At 36.8% G+C, this 18,052-nt stretch overlaps 1 protein-coding gene across 1 annotated transcript in view; it reads right to left on the minus strand.

The window, feature by feature from the left end:
- LOC142973258 (uncharacterized) overlaps positions 1-18,052 on the minus strand; it is a 47,963-nt gene that overhangs the window by 21,401 nt on the left and 8,510 nt on the right. Inside the window, exon 2 of the mRNA XM_076114896.1 lies at positions 14,030-14,166. The gene's annotated coding sequence lies outside the window, so the exon portion shown is untranslated. The remainder of the gene's footprint in view (positions 1-14,029; positions 14,167-18,052) is intronic.

The following is an 18,052-nucleotide window of genomic DNA, read 5'->3' on the forward strand; positions in this document are numbered from 1 at the left end:
GTACATCTCGTGGAAATTAACTATTCATAACAAGCAGACGTGGAAATGAAAGTAGAACAACTATGTCTTACATACTCAGATAGCTGCATTTATAATTTTACGTGGATTACGGACAACTAAACTGTAGGTAACTGTAACAGCACTTGCCGTTGTACGTACGAGACAGGTGCAAGTGTTAGCACATATGACACTGAATGTCAAGTGTGACATGTGTCAAAATGATGTATGAAGATCTCTGGAAATAAACTATGAGTAGAACAATACGAGTGTTAGTCAGTGTGTGGGGTCGTTGTCCGGTAACGAGTTAGCAAATAGTGCGTATCCTGGATGACTACATGGCGGAATGCGGGATGAAGGTCGGAGAAACACGCAACGCGTTGAGATGAGTAGACGGTGTGGGTACGTCTTGTTAACACCACGGCTCCTGTGATACGCGCTAGCGACTAGCGATTAGCAAGAACCTGGACTCTAGGACTGCTAATTTAACAAAGCGTGCGATATAGGGAGTGTGGAAATATATAGAATAACAGTACTGTGTTATGCAACAGAATTGCTTCAAAAGTTTATATGACGAAACACTGTTGTCGTATAATGTAGTTAGCCCTAAGTATTCATAAGGTACATAAAGTACTTTACTTTTAAGTTCATGATTGTCAATTCTAACTACTAGTTGGAATTACTTCTGCAGGTGTCTTATATCCTTTATTCAGTTTAGGTTGCTTCCAGGATCAAAAACGTAGAAACCCTTATGTAACGATACTTATATTACCAACTGAACACTGAAAGAATGATAAAGCAAGTTTATTTTATTATATTGTACTATCGAACCAACTGAATCATGACCCATTTTGCCGATAATTCGCTTGACACCGTCAAAGCAGTAAGAATTTCATATAGCTATCGTCAAAGTTGCACTTAGGACATTTTAAACATGAAAACGACGGTGTTATGATGTATCTTCGACTACAGACAACTTTGACCTTTGTTACAACAGTACTAGATACGTTTTCGATAAATCACTCTTAATTTGAATCTAGAATGTTAAAAGTCTAAACTCTTTTCACTACGAAAAAATCTACTATTTGTGTCAAATGTCAAATAGCACGTCATTTAGAAATCTGTGAAACGATTAGGGTAACCACTATAGTCATTGCCCAGCAAACAGTATTTGCCAACGTTAAGCAATAATACGTTTATTTTAATTTCTAAAGTAACCAGTTCAAATTAATTGCGATATACATATGTCACTTTTAGAATATTGGTAACATTTTTAATATATAGAACTCATGTCCGACGTTTGTGCGACAGGTGTGTAAGTAGTTTGAAAAGAAAAAGTAAGTTTGTTGCATTTTTTGTTAAGGATAACACATTTGAATTTATTGTAGTGCCTATATAACATACCGTTTTAACTGTTACTTCTTTCGTTAAGTTTTAAAATGGGGTGGGCAATTACTGTGATTTTAGAAGTCGTTTTTTATGTTAGTAATTTATTTCTATGTTTCCAAAATTGAAACAAACGACTGACGTTCCTTTAGAAAGAATATTAAAGTTGCGTTTATAATAAAGTTTAAGTCAATGTTTTACTAAATAAAGATACTATCGACCAAAATTGTGTATCAATTCCTTAACCGGGTAATAACTATGCTGGTTACCCTATATTATTTTAATTTGTATAGTTACATTATTTCCTATAGTGGCCGATTTAGCCATGTCCTGAGTGGGTATCGAACCCACTCCTGACGCGTGGCAGTCGTAACATCAACGCACTACGCCACGGAGCCTGTTGAAAACGATAACAAAGCATTATTATATTGGTGCACAGAGATTTGTCGCAATAATGACAGATAACAAATTAATTACCAAGGAAACGTAGGTTCAAGCAAATTTCGACCTACGTGTATATAGACGTGTTTTAGAAAATGAGCACATGGTGGGTCATGATTCAGTTTGTTCGATAGTACATATTCGTAGATACAACTACTCGCTGTTCGTTTGCACCGAGAACACATCTATTGTACGCCTCCGTCGCATTCCGCGACGTTTCCTCTGTCATTCATAACTTTTTGTTGTTTGTTTATTCCTCAATTTACAATGACGAATAAGTCTTCATTGAATAATTGTTGCGTTGATTATTGTACCGCGTGATAACAGTGACTGCTAGCAATGAGGAAAAAGTTCTCGCTTATTATTAAATCACTAAAATAAGTTCATTCAATTTTGTCTATTGATATCTCATAGAATATTGTCAGAGCACTCCAATTGAAAAAGGGTTTAATGAAGATGCGGTTTAACGTCAAATAAAATGTCAATTATTGCAACTTAGGTTACATGATTAAAAATCAACTTTACGCACAATTTGCAATTATTATACTTAATATACTTAGCAGTTTCGTACATGTTATTCCACTGCTGGCATTTAGAATCTAGTAGCAGTTTCGACAGAAAAGTTCCCATGCGTCCGCTTACGGTTATATAATATTTTAGCAGAAGACCGCGTCAGACATTTGACCTCACTGAGCAATACCGAGACGTGTTGCACTTACATACGTATGTCTCCGTCTTTACATCACTTACAACAGATCAGAAGACTAGTTCTGACGTACATCTTTATCTTTACAAATCTAAACAAACATTTTAGGATTTAAGTGAGGCTAAACACGTCGTAAATGTCCATCAAGACTACGACTGAGTGGCAGATCTTCATTATGTCGCACCTTTTATGGACAGCAACATTTTGCTGGTCCATAAAATTCATATCATAAGCGACTGAACCTCGGGTGTTAAAATATCATGTATTTAAATCCAAATTAAAGTTAATAATCATTATTTTAAATGTTAATCATGTGTTATAATCTGATGAATTTCGATGTAATCTGTTGGAATAAACTATATTAGCGGAGCGAAATAAACGATGGATCATAATAAACAATATTATATTAGCTAATTTGTAAGATGAGCCTAACCTAGCCTGCCTGCTGTGGAGCTGTCATCGTGTAGGTATTAATTTAATTCGCCGTGTCGCTATAATGAAGTGGAATCATAGAAATTGTTTCGACTTTCAACATAACAAATGAGGAGATGCGTGCGTGTGTTGCGTAAGTTACGTCTCCTTTAGCAACATTGTATATCGCCTTTTGAGTACCAGTCGTTATCCCTTGAGGATTTTACAACATTTTTATTTTTAAGTTATATCGAGCAAGAGTAACTGAATAAGTAAATTGTTACATTAAAAAAAAACATTGACTTGTGTATCAATTTACAATGAATAATTAGGAATTCTGTATTTTCATCCATATACATCAGTATTTGGGATCTCTTATAGAAATCATGAACTGGATAAAATAAATAGTTGGAGCGTCTCGGAATATAAACATCAATAAATAGTAAGTATATAGCCCGACTGATAAAATCAGTTTTAACGGTAAGATTTAGCAGAGAATACCGCTACTTGGCAGGCTACTAGGGAGCTTGGTCTACATAAACCTCGTTTCATACATACGTATTATGTACGCAGTGTACTTCAACTTGAAAGACAAGTAGGTGAAGCATGACTTCGACTAAATTTTCCCCACAATTTCTAATTCTGCACTGTACTGTGACGTCGATTTATAGTGTTTGTCTAGCGTTTAAAATAACAGTTATCTGATGGCTTTCTTACTCCCGGTTTCTGCGTACATTTAACGGCAGTTTATCTATTCAATAGCGTTTTTTTATATGGGTTTTGACACTATTGAATAGATAAACTACCGCTAAATGCACCTCAGGAACCCAGGGTAAGTCCAGTTATTTGACAGAACAATATTTCTTTGCAGGTAGAACAAATGCCTTTTGACAGTGTCTTTTGGTTTAAAACTATTTAACACATCGGCAGTCTGCTTCCTTTAGGTAGCAAGTTGTTCTTCTACAGTACAAATTTACGAGTGAAGACGACGATAAAGCTATTAAGCGCACGACGAGCACAACGTTATGATAGTAACGTCTGTAATGAATCCCTGAACAGGTAGTTAAATGTCGTCGTTTACGGTGTGGGGTCTCAAAACCGCTTCAAATTAATACCATTCTGTACAGGGCAAATCGCTTCTCGCCGGTACAAAGCCCTTGTATAAGCCACTACGTACCGAAGCAGAAAATTTATAGCCACAGTAGGTAGTAATTAAAAGTTTTGTCATTCAATACTCGGCGTGATGTTCGTAACTCGTCAGCGGAAATCGTTCCCATGACCTTTTGTTTCGTGGCCATACGCTAATCTTTTTATTCACGAGGTAGCCACTTACCTCTACTTTATCTATTCATATGTACTTACATTTTTTAAATAAATTACGGTCATAAATCGATCGTGGTTACTCAGTAACATGGTGGTTTAGCTATATCTAAGAAGAAGCTTCTCAAATCTGTCATGTATGAAAATATTTGCATATTAAATTATAAATGCAAATATACGAATGCATTAACATGAAATGGCATGTTGTATTTTAATTAAAATGTTGTAAATGAGATGCAAATCTCTTAACAGATAGTTGAAATGTCCTTCATTATAATCTTATATGTAGAGCACGGTATTGTTGTAATTTAGATAGTTTATTAGATCTCAGTTGTAGACAACGCTTGTCTGGAATGTTTATCAGCTATGTATCTTGCAGCCATTATTTACGTGCTTGACATTCAGCTGACAGGTTAAGAAGTCGTCAGAATTAACGACTCACTGTACATATTAATTTATAGTATTCTCAAGAGAAGGTCTTTGTAATCACGAATGAATTTCCCAATAAAAATGAGTTATCATTTTGAAGAAGTCAGCATAGACAGGTGTACAAGTCAACAGTAACGAATTGTCATTGTGCATGTGTATGATGTAACGTGGCACTATTTTCGTATTCTTGTAACTCTACGTGCGATGCAGGATTTACTTTCTATACGTGCAGTCGTGTGTTATTATTTTTTAAGTAAAACGTTTGTGACGGTAAAATGCGACAGTCGAACTCGTATAAAAAGTAAGAATGCAATAAAAAGACGTAATATGATATAATTAGTGTTGAACAATTTGTGTTGTAGGAAACTTCACGGGCGAGCAGACAGCGCGCGCACGCTACGTGATGTTAGTGTACCGACACGACTTCCGCGCTCGCGTTAAGTCGCCTCGACTCAGCCCGGTTCGCGGGTGAGAGCTCGCCCCACGATCTCATCGACAAGGGTTGACGTGCAAATTGTTCAGACATGCCTTTATTGCACATGCAACAGATCTGAATCACACCACACGAACTTACGTTATGATTTACTTAAATTTTCACATGATGGAGCAGAGGACTTTCAAACGTAAACAATTGAATCTGTTTTGCTTTACGGATGTAATTTTGTGCTACGCCAAAATGTCGCCCCAGAGGTATAAGATTGTACGTTGATAAAGTTACTCCCGCGTTCGTTATGTATAGAACGTTATTTGGACAACAAACACACATTTGGCAGACAGGAAATACCAAATGGACAGCAATAATAGAATAAATGTGTGTGAGAAAATAGCAGATAGTTCAGACTAAAAGGAATTTACGGTGCCGTTAGTATGGAAAGATAAAAATTAGATAGTGAAACTGTCTTTCTCAGAGGTACCGTAAATGTTAGGCTGGCTGAGTTTATTGTATTGTTATTTCGCTACTTAATAAGATGGGATGTATTGTTGGTTTGTCAAATCAGTAGAGACAATGCTCGAGCGATATGTGGGGCGTGCCGTGGTTAGACAGTGGCGTCAGCGGCGGCGGCGGCACTAGAGTTACACAAACAATGGAGAAAGCAACGCATCAATCGAAATCTACTTGAGAACATAAGCAGAACAAACGCGCGTTGATGACGAGAGTGTAATCACTTTATTGTGATACGAGATTCGGTTTCTAATGATAGGCGCAAGTAATCGTTCAACGCTTATAATGTAACCTCACTTCCTGCTTCAAACAATATTGCTAGTTCGGCAATAACTAGTATTCTAAATCAGAGACTATGAATACCGCCGTATTTACCCTAAATGAATTTCCGTTACTCAATTTAGTTATGAAGTAAATTGGCGTATGGGAAATTATGATAATTGTGCTTATTAGTCCTTTCTGTTCCGTGTTTCTGAGGAGTGAGTACACTGGTGTTTATATTCTGAATATAAATTGTGAGCTTATCCTTTTTGAACGCACATAAAACTATTGTTATAGCAGTAACTTCGATAAAACGCCGATAAAATGTGTATCGCGAAATAAAAAAGCTGTCATGTGTATACATCAATGGAATTCCTATGATTCATTCATTGGATGTGAAGCTCACAGTTGTGGGTGGATGCGTAGTGCGCATCGACTGCAAATCACTGTTGCTGCCAAGGGCATCGCAGTGTCTTATTGTAATCTCCAAGGCCGTTTTACAACATGTATATGCGTAGATTGACAGATAAATTGCCTATTTGTAGATGGATGGGCCCGTCGAGTGTGAAGATGAAGATTACTCATGTGCACACAAATCTATGTACAATGGACATGCTAATTTTATAATCTCATGCTGTTTGATTGTTTTTTTAATGCAATATACAATGTATTATGAAGCATTGTGCGATGGAGTAATAGTATTTGTTATCTACAGTTACAAACGCATGCATACATAAACTGCACGCAATGATATACAAAATAGAAATGGTCATAATCGTGCACTGACTAGGTATAAGGATTTAAATGGTGACAAATACTGATCGTTACGAATCGAAACATCGAATCAATTCCTGTCAGTTAACCTAATAATATCTATAAATTTTATAGATTTTGTGATAAGATTTTATGTGAGTCAAAGCTGATTTCAAAACCAACAAACGTATCATGACTGTCAGAATTGAACTGTTCCTCCGTTCGAATCGTAGGTAGAGCACACCATAGTTGGTAGTCGTAGCAATTAAAACAATGAGATAACAAGATTAATTTATATTGGTAGGTACAAAACTGTGTTTGTATTAGTGTTAAGTAACGATTACATAGGCAAAATTAATTCATATCGGTGGCCGCCTCCGGTGCGGAGGGTGGCGCAGGCCGAGCGGGCGCGTGACGGGCGGCGCGGCTCGGCGCGGGCGCACGTTGCGCAACTTCACAACGCACTCAACCCGCTTTTACTCGCTTACTCGCGCCTCGTTTACATCCAAAGCCTCAATTACGTAAAATTGTATCAAAAATTGTATTCACGTACCAATCCACTGGTATGCGTTTGCAACAACAAAGCATCGTTGCTACATATTTCTATAGAAATGCAGATAATTGTTATTTAATTAGCAGTTAACTGGATTCGATACGAGTGCAGATGTTGTGAAATTTTACGTTGTATTGTAGATGTTCGTACACGCCAAATAGTAGAGTAACACGTGTAGTCATTAAGACAGTAATAACATGGTGTATTGGTAACGATACCACTTAGTATTACATAACACTCCCCTATTAACTACGTAATATTGATAGTCCCACTGATGTGATAATGATTATAATGATAAACTAAAACAACGATTACTTCATCCATTTGAGTAACATAGTCTCTATTAATGTCTCACTATAAGAAAGGTCGTTTAACGTTTAATGAAACTGTAAACACTGTATTGAATTTAGATTCTTATTTTTCATTAAAAATTTTGAGGATGATAATGAAAATTTTGGGCCGGAAAAAGTTATTTTATTCGTCCCAATTGCGGCTTAAAACCGGTATCATATACTTTAACCAAAATTTTACCAAAAATATATGGTACAAGCAGCTATGAACAATTATTAAATGGCATACTTAAAGTATGATACATCCAACAAACAATCGTATAGTTGTATTAATATCGGCTTATTGCTAGAGACGACTGTAAACCAAATCCTAAGCCGGCAGCAATGTTCGGCCGGTACAATTCTATACGCCGTCTAGCCAGCAAATTGATGTTCCTAGTACAATGTGCAACGTCTGTATACCGCAGACGTACCGATAGGGAATTACTATCCTCGTGCACGTATGTAGCTGTAACGGCTTCAGGATATAGGATCAAGTTTAGAAAATACTTTTGATTTAAAAATATATGTAGTGCTTCTTCGTGCTATGCCTATGTATTTGGTATATTAATTCATAATTTAGTTACACAATTTTATGTCTAAACTAAAACTCAAACGCAGTCGACTATAAAGTTCCAAAATACTTCTCTTCTATGTTATTTGTTTATTTATGTGTTGTTGTAGCTTCGCCTATACTAACAAAGACAATAATCCAATTTCTAAACATTTCCTTCACGATATCTCCTCGGATAGAGGCGCCTTGCGACGATAAAGCGGACTCTACTTATGCAAGACAACGCCACTTTTACTTTCATCGTGACGCTGAATGAGAAATAAAAAAAGCTAACGTTTTTCTCACAACTACATTATTTTCTATCTCTAATCCGAACGCTATGCGAGTGTTGTTGAGTTTGAAGCCGGTCGTATACATGATACTTTGCATAGATTGACATTGGCCCTGATATTTGAACCGTGGTTTGGTGTGATCGATTATGTTGAGTGTGTGCGAGACTTGTATGCGGTTATAAAGGTAATTATGTGGTCGTTAGGGCATATCGTACGCTGGCATGGTGATAATTTTAACATAAGTGCCTCTGACGTCAGACAGTAGCTGATTATCACAACACAACCCACTTAAACGCCACATAAGGGTTTGTGGTACAAGGCTATTTAAAATTCGTGCCGGGTTCGTTTCGGTTGATGGAAACCTGAACATCTGGTATACTCGCACGTATACTCGCAAATATAGTGAAGATGACTTGAAGAATTACATCAACATGTGACTTGCCAAATGTCTGAGTAGATATTAATACATTTTGAGTCGTAGTCGTTAAAATGTCTCCAGGAAGATCGCAACCTTTTCTAACATGAATATTAATAGGCGTGTGTGTAAACGCCAAGCATAAATTAAGGATATTAGGTAAACTGGCATTTCTTCAGTAAAACAAACATTGCTATTAGCGGTTGGCGTCTTCGCCCTTGACATTTCGTTACACTTCTCCGGTCGCTTCGCTCGCGGCATCACTTCAACAGACCTTTAACTAAATGCCTTCATATTCTAAATTTATCCATTTACAAATTATAATTAATTACGCTAACATCTCTCGGAGCGAGAATTTCTAATAACTGTGACCTACCGACAGGAAGGAATGTGTAAACTTTAATTGCCTCGCTGTATATTTTTTACTTAGCTATATCGCAAATGTGAGTAAAATTGTTTTCTTATATTTAATGAACAAGATATTAAATCGTAGAGTTGTAATCGCCAAAGCAACTAACAGTTGTTTAAACTATAAAGGTCTTTATTGTTTTCTTACTAACTTTCTTAACAAAATGTAGAAAATTGAATCGTATAGTTCGTGTACAGCAGACGTTTTCGATTAGTCAAACGGGACGGTCTATTCAACGTTTTTTCATTATATAAAAGGAATTTATATTGCTATATCGTCCTCAGAAAGTAAAAATGTAAATATCAAGGTTGTCAGGACAGTTGATGTTGCCACCGAGGCCGGAGGAGACTGGCCGTAGTACATTTCTTTTTTACCCGTCAACAAAGTTAGCGTTTGGCAATGTTTCAGTTTACTTAAACGTACTTTCGCAACCCTAATTAAATATAAAGCTTTTTCGTAAGTAGTTCTTTATTAAGTTGGTATACAAAGAAATAAACGTTTACATTTAACAATGCCTATTTGTTTGCATTTTTACAAAACTGAGCAGTTTGCACTTGTTTAAAAATACAGTAGAGGAATATTTTTTTAAGCAAAACGGGAAGAGAATATAAAGCTTGGGATAATAAAGTAGTGTAAATCGTGCTTAATACGTAGATAGTATAGATATGATAGTTAATATTAAGGACGGTGCAATGCATGTGTGAGTTCCGGTAGCCGGCACAATCGAGTCTTGAAGGCCGTACCGTTCGCGCCCACTGTTTTGTTACCTGTCAATCTCGCTACTCACACTGAGCCTACCAACAAGTGTTGATTGACACTCTTTGTCCGGTTTTTAAACATTTTGAGCACTGTGTACTGTGAAACTGTAGTACGAATATTACGTATTTCTAATATTTCACAGGTGGAAACGTCTTTATATTATTTGTGGTTTCAAAGGTTAAGGTCGTTGTCGATGGAGCAGGTGAAGTTGAATTTTTGAACACTTATTTGTCAAATTTTAGACGTAATGGCGGAATTTCATTGATTATTCCTTACTGTCTAAACAAGCTATTTGTTATTATTACATTGGTTTAAGTATTATTAAATAAGAGCCCGTGCAATAGCAAAGTCGGTAGGTCATTAAAGTACACAAGAACATTCCGGTAAACGTAAATTGGTTTCATTTGAAGTAATCGAATTGAATGGTTTTCAATACTAAAGAGTTAATTATAGCTGAATAGAATCGAATCTCAAATTCAATTAAGATTAATCACAGTTTGATTATAGGATGTAGTATATCCTATTGTTCAAATACTTAACGTGTTACTCATTGGCAGCTAGCTACAAGTCACCTCAGAAAAGAGATTTGTGTTTATTGAGATATATAGTTTTTCGGATTATTGGTAAACTTGTTCTATGGTTGTATACGGAATTGAACTGATTTAATTGACAGTTACGTCACGGCTGAAACCCAAATCAAAAATGATAAGGTGAGGTGAACATAAACAATTTGTTCTAGAGATTATGTTCAGAAGTAAATAGAAAGTTTGGTTTTTACAAAAGTTCCCACCTAAAGGGAGAAAAGTAATTGTATCTATTATTTTTAAATGAAAGTAAACTTTTCTTATTTGTCTTTGTTCTTGTCTTACATAAGTACGCGCCATGTTTATACTCGTTATTAGCGAGCGGAATTGTACACAACTTATATGGATAATAAGTTGTTATAGTCTTAACGATCTATAGTAAAATAGTGTAATTAAAAGTCCGCTGCTTGTTCCTTTATAGTAAGACTTCATTGTTTACAATTGAAATCTTTTTATTAGTCTTGATTATGCTCTCATTCATTTATGATTTACAGGAACTATCGATATGATTGCATCATTAGTATTCTATACTTTCTCAAACGTCAATACACATACGTGACCATTCATTCAAAGTTACTGATGAAATAGGAAATGTACCAGTGTTCATCTATGAATGAGATGTGACGTGGCTCTGCTCGGGTATGGTAAGATCGATCGAGCGAGTTTAAAGCATGGAGTTGATGATCCAGTTCCACTTTTTATATTGCAAAAAGTCGGCTATCGGCACTTTCAGTGCAGTGAAAGCACCAGGTAAGTGTGTAAGTAAGCCGTGGGCCTTGTACTAATTATCCACCTTAAATCTAGTGAATGCTGTCATTGAGTGGGTTTCTCGACAGGTGCTTTAATTCACTGTCAACTGTGATATTTTTATATGATACATTTTATAACACATACGTTCATGCAATTAAATAAATTAATTGCGCCAGCGAAACCGTTATATACAAGCAATAAATAAAATATAATTATAGCACAGTATTCGTTATACTTATTATTCAATTTTAAAGTAACTACTTTCCTACGAAACATTTTATAAACGCACGTATACTGTAATAAAATTGCACAAGTGGCATTTTTAATAAGTTACAGTATTACATTGTTAATATTTCTGATAGAGTTGAGAAAGTTAATGTTTAAATAAAAATATCAATTTATTTTTGCTATGATGAAGCTTGTTCTCGGCTATCGACCTATTTGGAATGGAATGGAATCTGACTTCTAGAGTGAATCTAATCTCTTGCTCTTAACATGTAACACAGACTGGTTGTACGCAAGGTGTATACGGAATTCCCGTATAAGTGTTGCAAATTCACAGGCCCAGAGATTCCTATATTTGAGATGAAAGTTTTTATCTCATAATTTCGCAATATAATATATTTAAGTCGTATGTACATGTAGAAAAGTTATCCACGTAAAACAGAATATCAGTGAGAAACAGGAATGGGAATGATGGGAATAACGTGACTAGTGGTAAAGAAAAGTAAACAAGTAGAGCCTTCGCAAAATATAAACATGATGTATGTGACAGTACAAACCGCACAGTATGGAAGCGGAACGAATCGAAATCCGAATTACGGATTCCTCTGGCGCCAGTATTCCACAAACATTACATACATTCTGACTGCAAAGTAGGTCGTGACAATATGATTTTGAATGTCTGATGTTACCATTCGCGGAGAGTCATTAGTGATCATTCGTACATTGCGACCAGACATGATTGATGACTTTGATGAGTATCGATCGTAATAATATCGCAATCATTTGCAATAGAATAGAATTATTGTTTTGTTGTATGAACATTTAATAAGCCTCAGCGAAGCGTAACAGACAGCCTCTTACAAAATGCTTTATCTGCACTCGGTAACATTATGAGTTGTACGAACGTTGTATCAATATTTTTACTGAAAAGCCGGTCAAGTGCGACGGTTTGGTCAATGAGAGAAGTGTGGTCAAAGTTTATTATGATCATAAAACATTACATTCATGGTATAACCACCAAACAATTAATTGTTTAAAAAAAATCTAATGTAAACGTGATCCATTTGGCAAAGTTTTTTTTTCAAATTCACTCTCGATTCCCAAAATACGAATTTCTGTTGTGTTTTTTTCAGTGCCTATGTACTCATATAATGCTGATACTTTATTGAAATTGGTAGCAAATAGACGGTGCAATTATGAATAATTGCCAATATTCGTGTCTTACATAATTATATGTATTATGTACTTAAAAGCAAAGCAATTAAGCTAATAATAAGTAGTTGCTTGTTAGAAGTATGAGTCTTGTTGACTACATAATGATGTAAAATCCACATAATCAAGCTTCAGTTTGTACATTGTGTACTTAATACGTGACAAGTAAGGGGGTCAATAAACAACGTAAGTAAATTATAATAAAATATTGAACCGAGTTTGGTTTTATAGTTTAAAACGTTACGTGCCGTGTTGTGAGTGTTGTGACATTAGTCGGTAACGATTCAATTCACTTTAAGTGGAAGTAAGGCCGCTTGTTAACGGCGCGGCTTTGCGGTATATCATGGCGCTGGCGCATAGCGTCTCAACGCGTGCAATGACTCCGTTTTAATTAATTGCAAACATGACGGACGCTCGCTCGCGTCGCAGACCATTACAGCGGACTGGCTCTTATCAAAAGACATTAGTTAATGGAGCTAATTTTAGATCGGCGGCGGCGCGACCGGCTCATTGACCTATCAACTTGCAACTGCTACCTATTCACTCGCGACGATCGATTTCGATGTGATTAGGTGTTAACACAGCGCTCAGATCAGATCTTACTTCATTTGCTTAAAAAATATTTAGTAACAATGTAATGGTGAAGCGCTCTAGAATAACGTCTTGTAAGAGAATTCTTAATAATTGGTGAACGCTGCAGTCGCATAAAAACGTGACAAAGTGCGAATTTGTAAGCGCAGGCTGGTGCCGCAAACTCTCTCTAGATGTAATATCAATTTGACCGGTGGCCTTGGCACACAAACGTATTAGAGTTTCTCTCTGCGAAATGGGGGCAGAACGTTTTGTTTAAGTTTCAGATGACCGACAAGTCATCCGGGAAATCCTAGTTGCAGCCGTTCGCGTAACACGTTCTATCGAGCGACTCATTAAACCGTCTGTGTGAAGTTTGTCGCAATTGCCGTGCACCTCGGCTTGTTTACGGTCAAATCTTTGAGTGACGTTCGTTTGTCAGTATAACTGCTAAAACAAATGGGCGGATACATGGCGGGTATGAATTTATTTGCTCACCGATAATATCATGGCGTAATTAGCAAACGTCTAGCAGACAATATAAAACCTACATGAAACTGATATATTACCCAATTGCTCGCGACGATAGTGGCAGATTAATTACATGTAGCAATTCGATTAACGGGTAAGTTGTAAGAATGGCAAACAAAGGGTATAACATGTCACTTTCATAATGTTAGTCACCTCATTTCTCGATTGATGTGTGGATTTGATAATAATTGGCGCTTACCTCAATATCGGAACAAAAAGCGCAATGAGGCCGTGTCGGCTAGTCGGTGGCAACTCGTGAGCCCGCCCGCATTGTGCGGCGCCGCCTTCACCTCATAGCACTCCGACGCGACACCGATACACCCGGCGATTCATGTCCTGAAACACACATACGTCGCATCAATTTCACATGTAACTACTTTCAAACCTGTTTGAAGATCGCGAACATTTGACAACGATGTAGCCAAGTTGGTCAAGCGATCCAGACACCTAACTAATGAATTTATTTTGAATGCATACTTTGCGATATTACTAAGTTTAACTTAAGACTTCAACTGACGGCTTAATTTATTTCAAAATGTACGTAAAATAACTTTATGAGGATGTGCTGATGCAGTACCTGGTCACGAAGTGTAACTTATCTACTATCAGGAAAGTGGAGTATATGGAGTAGTCGTGCTTCCGTCACGCTCGGCTTGTTCATGCATGGCGTCTTGCCCACACTTTCTTTGTAATAAGCACACTTAATAACGCCTCATGCTATATTGTAGTCACATCCTATTATTGGTTTTTGTAGGTTGAGTATCATGCAATAGGCGACATGAAATCTACAGAAGAAAGTTTGTGTTAAAATGTTTTTCATTGGCCTGAGCTATTATTCGGATAAAGCCACGAATTTCTATTGAATAGCAAATGTTTTTTCATAGTAGTAGTTAATCAGGCAATTTTGTAAAATCAAAACCCTTTTTGTTCTAATTTTGCAAAGATATTTCTCTACACCTAACGGCAACGGAAATTAACTAAGAAGTACCATAAATGATTATAACGTTGATTTGAAAACCACCCAATAAACTGCCAGTGTAGGAGTAATAGGCTTATGGTTTTAATAACGCGGTAGCACCTAAATATGTAAATACAAGTTTAGCTAATTACTAGTGGTTAAATATTACGTTGGAATGCGTCGAGAAATCACCAAGTTTGGATACGATCGGCAAATATTGTGCAAACCATGACGAGACTGGTCGGCTTCCGTTAAATTACAACAAGCTTAAACGATGCAGAATAACTGCTTATAATTTTACTCAGTTTGGTAACAGCTGCTACTTGTTTTTTTCTGACTTGTGAAAATACACACATTAAACTGCTTTCAGGAAGGTTTCAGCTTGAGCAGTTATTAACCAATTTTGTTTGAAAGATTATCACATTCACAAATGAAGATAACAAAAAATAAAACAGCGAGTATTTGGTTACTACTAGTAGAAGAATCTCGATATTCACATATTAATAGCAGACACAATGTTTGTAGGTCATTGAGTCGTAACCTGAATGAGGGTCGGTTGTCAAGAATATAATACCTATCAAAGCTATTCACCGATTGTCCGATATTATTTGGTTTCTTTTACATAACCATAGCTCTGAAGAAATCATTTGTTAAGTGTCTATGCCGTCAGCTGACAGTCGAAATCAGATATGCCTGTTGTATCCACATAGAATAGCAATATTATACACTTCTCAAGACGTCTCATCGTTCTATCTTAAATGTACAACGTACAAGACGACGAAATCCTATGAAAGGTCACACACCTTACGTAATAGGTCTGCCTAAGCCTGACTTTTTCATAGGCACACGGGAAATGCCAGATAATCAACTTAATACCTATTAGGACAAATAATATAATTTGCAAAAATCAAGTTATACTTAATGGGCGGTGACGAAAGAGGTTGGGTCATCTCATTAAGGTGATTGAGAATGTTAAAGTTGATAACTCGTCGAATGCCAACCAACCGGTTGGACTTAATGTCGCCTGCGCCCGCGTTCACGCACAGAACATTAAATACCTTACAAATGATATTTTTATCCTTATTCAATTAAAATTTGACCAACAGTTTTTTACAGTTTAGCTAAGTTGCGAGACAAAGTGGGCGGATAGAGACATATCCACGTGAAAGTTGGCAACATGGCATTAAGCTTCGAGAAACGAGGTCACGTAATTAAAAGATTTATATCTAACACACATCATAGGTCTCAGGGTACATAAATGAAAGCGATACAATTTTCTGGGTGACCAAACTATTATTGGGCAGTACAAAAAGCTCAAGTCTCAAGGCATGCCGCGGGGTCGCAAGCCTCACGCCCGTGCCGACCTCGACTGCCAAATAATAACCAATCACATAATGCAATAATTGTTCACCCACCGTGATCGCAACAAACACACAATAACTTAACATCGTTCAGTAGTTTATCTCGCCTCGTTTACCGCGACCGGGTTCACTATGGGCATGTGTCTCAATCTCAATTACAAAAAGTGTTAACGACACCTAATGAAGTATTGTTCGAACTCATTCAATACTAAGTTGTCACTCTACATATTTGTTGCACATTGTTTCAATAATTATCTTTTACTTTTGCCAAGGTTAATAACCGATTATGGGGGATTTTTCTCGGTTAATATTATATGTACTACTTGGCATTATATCTTGCAAAATGTTTCACTAACGATAAGATTTTGGGCTTCACAAATCCGATTGTGGGAGTTTACCAATCGGGTACCATAAACGATCTTACGGCCGTTCAAGTAGATTACGTGTAAGCTTACCGATTGCTAATAGTATGTGTGCACTCCATTAGCGAAACGAATCGTAATTCATGTTATTTGCACGTTTCATCCTCATTGTTTGTGGGCCTTGAAACCTTGACGAAACAAGATTAAGGCTGTTCTTTGCTCAATTCGGTAGGTGCGCTACAATCTTCAAGTTTCCGCATTTCGAAATCGAACAATAGCATTTTCGACCAGTAACACCGGTGGTAATATAAAGATTGCTTGCGTATTTGTGAATAAGATTCCAAACCGGTTAAAATCATTGCAAAATACGTGATTGTCTATTCGATTGCTATTCGCCATGGTCATTATTTTTACTTTTTCCTGGTGTGACAGTTTCCTTTAGTAAGTAGTGTTTAACAATGTTGTTTTCGCTCACAGCGCTGCGCTTTGGCAAGCGTTGCACGCGTTGCTTAATCGTCATCGTAAATTTATTGAACAATACGTATTACGCGGCGTGGCGGTATACATACATACATCGACATGATGTCACGAATTATAATGAACACCAATACAATAATGCAACAAAAATGTGAATACAATGTCCATTTTTGCATGTGTGAACGTAATTTTTCCAGTAATATTTTATATCTCTCATATGCATTTATCAAAGCTAAAAAATAGTTCTATAACACACATCAAGCATAAAAATATTTTGATACTGATGTAATTTGTAACACAAAAATGTCGAAATATTAAGTTTGACATCTAATCCGCAAACTGCGTGAACATCTGCTGTAAATAGCGGACTTAATTATTGAAGTAGACACACAATAGGCGCAGAATGGTGGCCGTGGGAAAGGCGGTGGCATTTAGCGACGTACCGACCGACGTGCGCGACCGTACCAGCATCTTCGGTTACCTAATGACACGCGAGTAATAGCGCCCATACACACGACCACTTTTAGATGCGATGCACTCGCGGGTCCACGATTGCACCACCAAATCGGCATTCAATGTTACTTTAATAATGTTTATAAGCTGTGAATGACATTTTTCCATGGCACTTGCCAGTTTTGTTAATCGTTTAACACGCGATACTCCCGCATAGACCTTTGCATGCCAAGTTTAAAGCTTTTAGCACTGTGGCAATGGAATCATCCAATAAGAAATGTTGTCTTTTCAAGCGTTTTATTTATTAAAACAATTGAACGTTTAACGCTAATCACAGCTATTTCGTTGTTTTAAGCACGTAGAGTGAGTAAGGTCTCTAGTACGGCGTAAAGCCTCCACAACTTGTAAGGGCACACCAATCATTAATATATTTAATCGCTTCACATTTACATCCATGTCAGAGACATAGATCGAATTCCAGCCGAGTAATTTAAACGGAATAAGCGCCTTATGCCGACTAAAGATAGGTCATCGTCTAGTAAACGGGCAGTTAATATTATTGATGACCTATCTTTCCTTTAATAACATTATTTACGCTTTCCACTATTTAC

The sequence above is a fragment of the Anticarsia gemmatalis genome, chromosome 5, assembly GCF_050436995.1.
Source record: "Anticarsia gemmatalis isolate Benzon Research Colony breed Stoneville strain chromosome 5, ilAntGemm2 primary, whole genome shotgun sequence".
In the NCBI taxonomy this organism is placed as follows: Eukaryota; Metazoa; Arthropoda; class Insecta; order Lepidoptera; family Erebidae; genus Anticarsia; species Anticarsia gemmatalis.